Below are 8,775 nucleotides of genomic sequence, written 5' to 3'. Positions count from 1 at the left end.
GTCGATTTTGACAGGTCGAATTTAACCGCTCTCTGGCTCTCTTACCGCCTTCGTGAGCAAAGGCGGGAATTAAACTTGCGGGTTTTGCTATTTTACCGAAATTAAGGCGATAAAGGACGTCGTCAGAACCTTCTAGCACAGACAAATCAGGCCAACCATTTCCTATCTGTCCTATGGTCCTATCTGTTGAAGGGGGCAATGCTCACATCTTCGACATTTTTCATTCTGTGTGCCTTTTGCTCAACCCTACACTGCGAACCCTGCATTACTCTTTAAATAGTAAAAAGTACCCTTTTTTTACAAATATATGAAGCTGTCAAAATAAAGGGTACTTTAAAAAAATTAATAAAGAGTAAATTTTGCTCTTTTCGAAGTATCTGGCACATTCCCATTAATGGGTGAAAATTGTGTTGGCAAAGTTCTGTTATAAAAAGGACCAGTATCCCGGCCGGAAAGATGACGAGGAACAAAATCTCCAAAGTATTTATATTATCAGTTTTTAACAAGGGGAATGACATATCCTTTTCTAACCGGAATATCCGCATTTATCCGTTTCTAACCGTCGCTAACCGCGTCTAACCGCTGCTCACTTAGCAGCTCGCTTAGCAACGGTTAGCGACGGTTAGAAACGGATAAATGCGGATATTCCGGTTAGAAAAGGATATGTCATTCCCCTTGGTTTTTAAACGAGTATATATTAACTAATGATATTCTTTTTGCAAGGATCGCATCGAGTGAACAGAGGATCAACTGCACTGCAGAAAACTATGTTACGCGAAAATTCATCCAGTTTGCATCCATGTCATCTTGGACGGAAAAAGGCAACAAGAGTAAACGTACAAGTGTATCAAAATGTTCTAAGATATAACATTGTTAAATTACTATTTTATAGTTTGCTAAATAAAGTTGGTAATATGCAAATATAATCACATTAGTGCTATTATTTTATTTAATATTATTTTGAATTTCTAGTTGCTGAAAATCCACCATAGAAATAAAAAAAATGAGTAAAATTCACCCTTCCTACCAGACGGCTCCATTTGGAAAAAGAGTAAAATTTACTCGTCGATCTGACGTGCAACCCTTTTACTCTTTAATGGGTAAAGGCTCTTTACTCTTTTTATGAGTTCACCTAGTTACTCTCAAAGAGGGTACTTTTTTACCCTTTTAAGAGTACTTTGGTCTTACAGTGTATCACGCACAGCCATATGCGCACCCCTACATTGCGTTGCGCGCCCATCGTCGTTCAGCATTCGTTCGTCGTCCGCTAGCGTGTAAACTGTACTTTTTCATTCTCGTTTTCTGCAATCATTAAAGTGTGTGATTTAGCAAGTAAACTTCGTGTGTGATTTCTCCGCCAATCTGAAATTCCTTTTGGGTATTCTACTGCCGCATTCCGGAATCTGCCAACACTATCTGCATTTGAGAGGCTCTCTTCGTTTACTTTCTCTTTCAATTATTGCAATGTAATGGTACACTTTTCAACTATTTTTGCAGTACAAATCAAAGGACGATTGTTTTGACCATCGTTCAATGCAAGGAGACAATCAAAATACAAATTAACAGCTGAGATATTAACAAAAGAGAGGGAAACCAAAGAGAGCCTCTCTTCTGCAGATAGGACCTTTAGACATGTTCGGCCTGAAATAGACGTATCACTTGGAACAAACTGCGATAAAAATCATCGTCACGAATACATAATCGCCCAGGCTGTTACGCAAATCACTCAGTAGGTGGCAGTAGTGAGTAAACGTCAAACAGGAGCAAAAACTAACCGAGCGATTTGCGAACTACAAAATATTTGAATTAACCGTTAAAAAGGGTAACGAGAAGTGAGTAGAGCGGTAATGGCGGCGGCGGGCACAAATTACCGATTTGAATTTTGACGTTTCTATCCACTTATCCGCGAGCGGTAATGGCGGCGGCGGGCACAATTAACCGATTCAAATTTTGACGTTTCTTGGGGATCACAATCGGTTAGCGCGTTAGCGCCACCAAACGGTGGCCTCACCCCTTCACCGTGAGGAGGAGAATGAAACTGTTTTGACTTTCCCCCATGAAACGTCAAAATCTGAACCGGTTGGATATGCCCGCCGCCGCCATTCCACTTATCCGCGAGTGATAATGGCGGCGGCGGGCACAAATAACCGATTCGAATTTTGACGTTTGGTGGGGATCGCAATCGGTTGGTGCCATCAAACGGTGGGTGAAGGGATGAGAAGGAGAATGAAACTGTTTTGACTTTCCCCCAAGAAACGTCAAAATCCGAACCGGTTGGACATGCTCGCCGCCACCATTACCACTCGCGGATAAGTGGTTACCGCTCGCGGATAAGTGGATTGGGGATCGCAATCGATTGGCGTCACCAAAAGATGGGTGAAGGGGTGAGCAGAAGAATGAAACTGTTTTGACTTTCCCCGAAGACGGCTAATAACAAGACAGACATCTACCCTCTTGCTCCATATACCTTGGGAGCTACAAGCACACTAGCGCCGCGAACGACTTCAGGGAACAACATTATGAATCAGTGTGCGTGAGATGTTACAATTTCTGTGTACATATTAGCATGTACACGCACACAATAATGTTTTAATGTTCCTGGAAATCGTTGAGGGCGTTTCAACCATGTCGCCTGCGACAGGGTGGGAGCTGTCTGTCTTGTTATTAGCCGTCTTCGCTTCTCCCAAGAAACGTCAAAATCCGAACCGGCTGGATATGCCCACCACTTGCGGATAAGTGGATTCAAATTGAACGCCAGAATTCATCGATGTAACAGTTCTGAGCGGTGTGCCGTTTACATCATTGACCAATCAGCGACAACGATGTCATCGACGGAATACCGCTCGAATGTCAAAACTGCTTTTACTTTTCCTTTATGCATCGATCAATCCACTTATCCCGCGAGCGATAATGGCGGCGGTGGGCATATCCAACCGGTTTGGATTTTGACGTTTCTTGGGCGAAAGTCAAATCATTTTCCTCCTCACCCCTTCACCCACCGCTTGGCGGCGCCAATCAATTGCGATCCCCAAGAAACGTCAAAATTCGAATCGGTTATTTGTGCTCGCCGCCACCATTACCGCTCGCGAAGTGGATTGGTAAAACTAATCTTTCAGTGTATTTAGAGCAACATTCACGCTAGTTCGGGAATATCCATTAAATGGGTCCAAAATACCCATTTTGTGCATCAGTACTGAGCTGTCAAATAATGGGTATTTTTTCCGTTCCAAATAGGCTCCTAAAGTCCTATCGGGATTCTTGTTTTAAACCACAATATATGGTTCAAGAATACATATTTACTCAATTTTTGACGTTTTTATTAACCGTAGTTGAAAATATATAATTTTTATTTTTTTAGCCTTTTGTCTCGTCCCTAGCTTATAACACATACCTTGAGTGATTTTTTTTCACCGTGTATGTCAGATAGGAACGTTTTTGAAATCCCAGTGCGAAAAATGTAGAGCTCAGTCACACAAGGTTGACCTCAAATGTCAAAGTAGAACTATTTACTATTTTACTTATTTCAAATTTTCTCATTATTCCTTTGTTTTTCAAGTTCGAGTAAAGTATAATTCCGATTAGAATACCATGCTTGATCGTATTATTCAATATAAGCGAGATTTCGTCTTTAATTTTAGGACCCTATTATGGGTAAATTTCCCACATTGTGAAGTATGACCATCGAACTTATAAATGGGTATATAACACCCATGCATAAGTTTGAAGGTGGTGTCGCCATTTTAGACTTTTCTTTGCGGTGCACAATCTTCAACGTTGTTCAACGTTCCGACGAATTTCTCAGCATAAACCAGTCCGTAGCTGACTAGGCGATTGGAATCGGTGCTGGCGAAATGGATGCCATCAAGCAGCAGGCCCACAAGGACATTTTAGGCTGGAGGGTAAGTTTCCGATTAGTCTATTATTCTCTACAATTCATACGAACAGTCATCTTTCCAAGGGGAATGACATATCCTTTTCTAACCGGAATATCCGCATTTATCCGTTTCTAACCGTCGCTAACCGCGTCTAACCGCTGCTCACTTAGCAGCTCGCTTAGCAACGGTTAGCGACGGTTAGAAACGGATAAATGCGGATATTCCGGTTAGAAAAGGATATGTCATTCCCCTTGCATCTTTCCCTATTCAGGATTCTACGCGCCGTCAACAGAGGCCATCTGGATGAAAGGAGAAGACTTTTGAAAGCCATTTGAAATAAACCGGAAAATAAAGGCTATCAGGACTATCAGAAATGCGTTTTATTTCATGTTTCATATTTTTGATTACTCTTTATAATATTAAAATCAGGTTTAGCTGAAAAAACTAGAAAAATGAGGTTTTTTTACCCATTTTTCCTAAACTTAACAATGGGGTTAAAATACCCATTTTTTGAAGTTCAGCCCAAAAACTCATTAATGGGTAAATGGCGAATACCCATTAAATGGGTTAAGCCACTTTAGTTTGAAATGGGTACTAAAGTACCCATTAATGGGTATCCTCAAACTAGCGTGTTAACGGTGGCTACTATCCACTTATCCCAGCACGGAGGAAGTTAGGCGTTCGACACTGTTAGGCATTTGTTAGATATGTTGCTCATCGAAAATTTCTGGAGAGCATAAATCATAACCTCGAAATTATGCTCAGTGTTCGATTCTTTCGCGCATTGTTGACAGTTGCCTGAACGGCAGTTAAAAAAATAACTTTGTTGATTGCGGCAGCGTTCGTCGGTCGGGAAAATGATAAAAATTGCGCGTTTCAATTAGTTAAAACCGTAACAACCTGGTAAGAACCATTTTAGTCGTTCCGTCGTCCGACCCGTCAGCTCCTCGCCGCTGCTACTGGCCAATAAGTCCGGTTCGTTCTCGTCGTACCGTTGCCGGAACCAGTTATCTGCAAAACAGTGTCCGATTCCGTTAAGTTTGGCCTCATCGTGTCGGTGAGTCATTTTAATTTTAATTTGATTTATTTTCAATTAATTTTTATTTAATTTTTATTTAATTTTAAATAAATTTTAATCAAATTTTTATAAAATTCTAATTAAATTTTCATTAAATTTTATTGAAATTTAACAAAATTTTAATAAAACTTTAATAAAATTTAAAGAAAATTTTAATAAAATTTTAATTAAATTTCAATTAAATTTTAATTAAATTTTCATTTTTTTTTAATTTTAATAAAATTTTAATAAAACTTTAATAAAATTATAATAAAATTGTAATAAAATTTAAATAAAATTTAAATAAAATTTTAATAAAACTTTGATAAAATTCTAATAAAATTTTTATAAAATTTTTATAAAATTTTAATAAAATTTGAATAAAATTTTTATAAAATTTTTATAAAATTTGAATAAAATTTTAATTTAATTTGAATTCAATTTTAATCTAATTTTAATTAAATTTTAATTTAATTTTAATTAAATGTTAATTAAATTTTAATTAAATTTCAATTAAAATTTTCATAAAATTTTAATTTAATTTTAATTCAATTTTGTTTTGATTTTAATTTAATTTTATTTTAATTTTAATTTAATTTTAATTTAATTTTAATTTAATTTTAATTTAATTTTAATTTAATTTTAATTTAATTTTAATTTAATTTTTATTTAATTTTAATTTAATTTTAATTTAATTTTAATTTAATTTTAATTTAATTTTAATTTAATTTTAATTTAATTTTAATTTAATTTTAATTTAATTTTAATTTAATTTTAATTTAATTTTAATTTAATTTTAATTTAATTTTAATTTAATTTTAATTTAATTTTAATTTAATTTTAATTTAATTTTAATTTAATTTTAATTTAATTTTAATTTAATTTTAATTTAATTTTAATTTAATTTTAATTTAATTTTAATTTAATTTTAATTTAATTTTAATTTAATTTTAATTTAATTTTAATTTTAATTTTAATTTAATTTTAATTTAATTTTAATTTAATTTTAATTTAATTTTAATTTAATTTTAATTTAATTTTAATTTAATTTTAATTTAATTTTAATTCAGAGGCGCCTCGTCCACATGTTCGACCTGTTCTTGGAACGGGTATAGGCTGAGAATAAAACTCGTAAAATAATGTTTAAGCAGATATACGTAAAGAATAAACTAAATTTAAAACTCCCACCGCACATACCCCATAACAACTTGCACACAAGGCGCAAACATCGTTCTCGGTTTATGAAGAACGAAAGACGACTCCAATTGACATCCACTGACAGAAAGCATAACAAGAGCATGCGAGAGCCAGCCTTGCGCAGCTCTCTTTTGCTCGACTCTTCGAAACTACAGGCCACCGGTTCCCCAATTCATGCGAACGATGGATACTGTTCCCAAACCAACCGTTTCCTCACTTTTTTTGCCACCGACTGGCAGTGTTCATTCGAATTCATTTCACTTTACTCTGTCGCTCATACGTTCCCTACTCGTCTAGAACCAGCAGCAGCGTCGTCAACGTTTGTTTTCATTTTTCACTTCCCGCGCTTCCCACTTGCTTCTCACGCTACACGCACGCTAAGCGCAATCGACTTAAGTCTTTGAAATCATGTTAACAATTTACAGTTTTAGAGTGCTAAAAAATGTATGTTGTATCGTTGTTGGGAATTAAAAAATTATTTAACAAGATCTATAAAAAAAATATAGAAAAACGAACATTGATTGCACAGTATTTAAATACTTCTTTGTCAACTATGCTTATCGATCACGTTCTCAAATGTGTGTAAATGATTGTTAGCATGCTGCTTGGTATACTCTTTAGAGAAAAAAACGATGGATACCAAAGGCACACAACTAAACGCAAAGAGCTTCTTCAGTGGAAAGTTTACATGTGTGTAGCAACACCAGAAATGAATGAAAGCTTGGACTGTGGCTTCTCGGTTTATCGTTCTACGTGGGCTGAGAACAACTTGCGCAGCTAGAGCACATTTAGGCACACCCAATATCGTGCGCGCTTGTTATGCATTACATCCAGCGCGAGCTTGATTTTGGAGTTGGGGGTGCCGAATGTGATCTCGTTGGCAACGGTTTTCAAATTTCAACTTCGAGGCCATAGTACGAGCTAAAACAATTTATTAAGGTGGAAATATCGAACATTTGCGGAAAAAAATCATGATTGAAAAAAACAAACAAGTATCGTCGGTGTGTGAAGAACGTTAGAAAATGGCTTCCACCGAAAATGGATTTTTCTATAAGTCTATGTGAAATACCAAACTTCGGAAGTCGCTCTAAGGCGCATCTGAATACGAATCGCATCATTATTTATGATGAAAATGCGGAAGATATTTTTGGTTAACAAACAAGAAGGTAAAAATCAACTTAAGTTAAAAATCACAATACTAAAACCAAAAAAAAAACTAGCAAGTATAGTATCAAATAACTCTAATGTATTTTCATATCCGAAATTTCTGTAGAACAGGTCAGTCTGCTGGTCACGAGACGCCTCTGTTTTAATTTAATTTTAATTTAATTTTAATTTAATTTTAATTTAATTTTAATTTAATTTTAATTTAATTTTAATTTAATTTTAATTTAATTTTAATTTAATTTTAATTTAATTTTAATTTAATTTTAATTTAATTTTAATTTAATTTTAATTTAATTTTAATTTAATTTTAATTTAATTTTAATTTAATTTTAATTTAATTTTAATTTAATTTTAATTTAATTTTAATTTAATTTTAATTTAATTTTAATTTAATTTTAATTTAATTTTAATTTAATTTTAATTTAATTTTAATTTAATTTTAATTTAATTTTAATTTAATTTTAATTTAATTTTAATTTAATTTTAATTTAATTTTAATTTAATTTTAATTTAATTTTAATTTAATTTTAATTTAATTTTAATTTAATTTTAATTTAATTTTAATTTAATTTTAATTTAATTTTAATTTAATTTTAATTTAATTTTAATTTAATTTTAATTTAATTTTAATTTAATTTTAATTTAATTTTAATTTAATTTTAATTTAATTTTAATTTAATTTTAATTTAATTTTAATTTAATTTTAATTTAATTTTAATTTAATTTTAATTTAATTTTAATTTAATTTTAATTTAATTTTAATTTAATTTTAATTTAATTTTAATTTAATTTTAATTTAATTTTAATTTAATTTTAATTTAATTTTAATTTAATTTTAATTTAATTTTAATTTAATTTTAATTTAATTTTAATTTAATTTTAATTTAATTTTAATTTAATTTTAATTTAATTTTAATTTAATTTTAATTTAATTTTAATTTAATTTTAATTTAATTTTAATTTAATTTTAATTTAATTTTAATTTAATTTTAATTTAATTTTAATTTAATTTTAATTTAATTTTAATTTAATTTTAATTTAATTTTAATTTAATTTTAATTTAATTTTAATTTAATTTTAATTTAATTTTAATTTAATTTTAATTTAATTTTAATTTAATTTTAATTTAATTTTAATTTAATTTTAATTTAATTTTAATTTAATTTTAATTTAATTTTAATTTAATTTTAATTTAATTTTAATTTAATTTTAATTTAATTTTAATTTAATTTTAATTTAATTTTAATTTAATTTTAATTTAATTTTAATTTAATTTTAATTTAATTTTAATTTAATTTTAATTTAATTTTAATTTAATTTTAATTTAATTTTAATTTAATTTTAATTTAATTTTAATTTAATTTTAATTTAATTTTAATTTAATTTTAATTTAATTTTAATTTAATTTTAATTCAATTTTAATTTAATTTTAATTTAATTTTAATTTAATTTTAATTTAATTTTAATTTAATTTTAATT

This window comes from Aedes albopictus, chromosome 3 (assembly GCF_035046485.1).
Source record: "Aedes albopictus strain Foshan chromosome 3, AalbF5, whole genome shotgun sequence".
NCBI classification, from domain to species: Eukaryota; Metazoa; Arthropoda; class Insecta; order Diptera; family Culicidae; genus Aedes; species Aedes albopictus.
Note: the sequence above shows the minus strand (reverse complement) of the source record.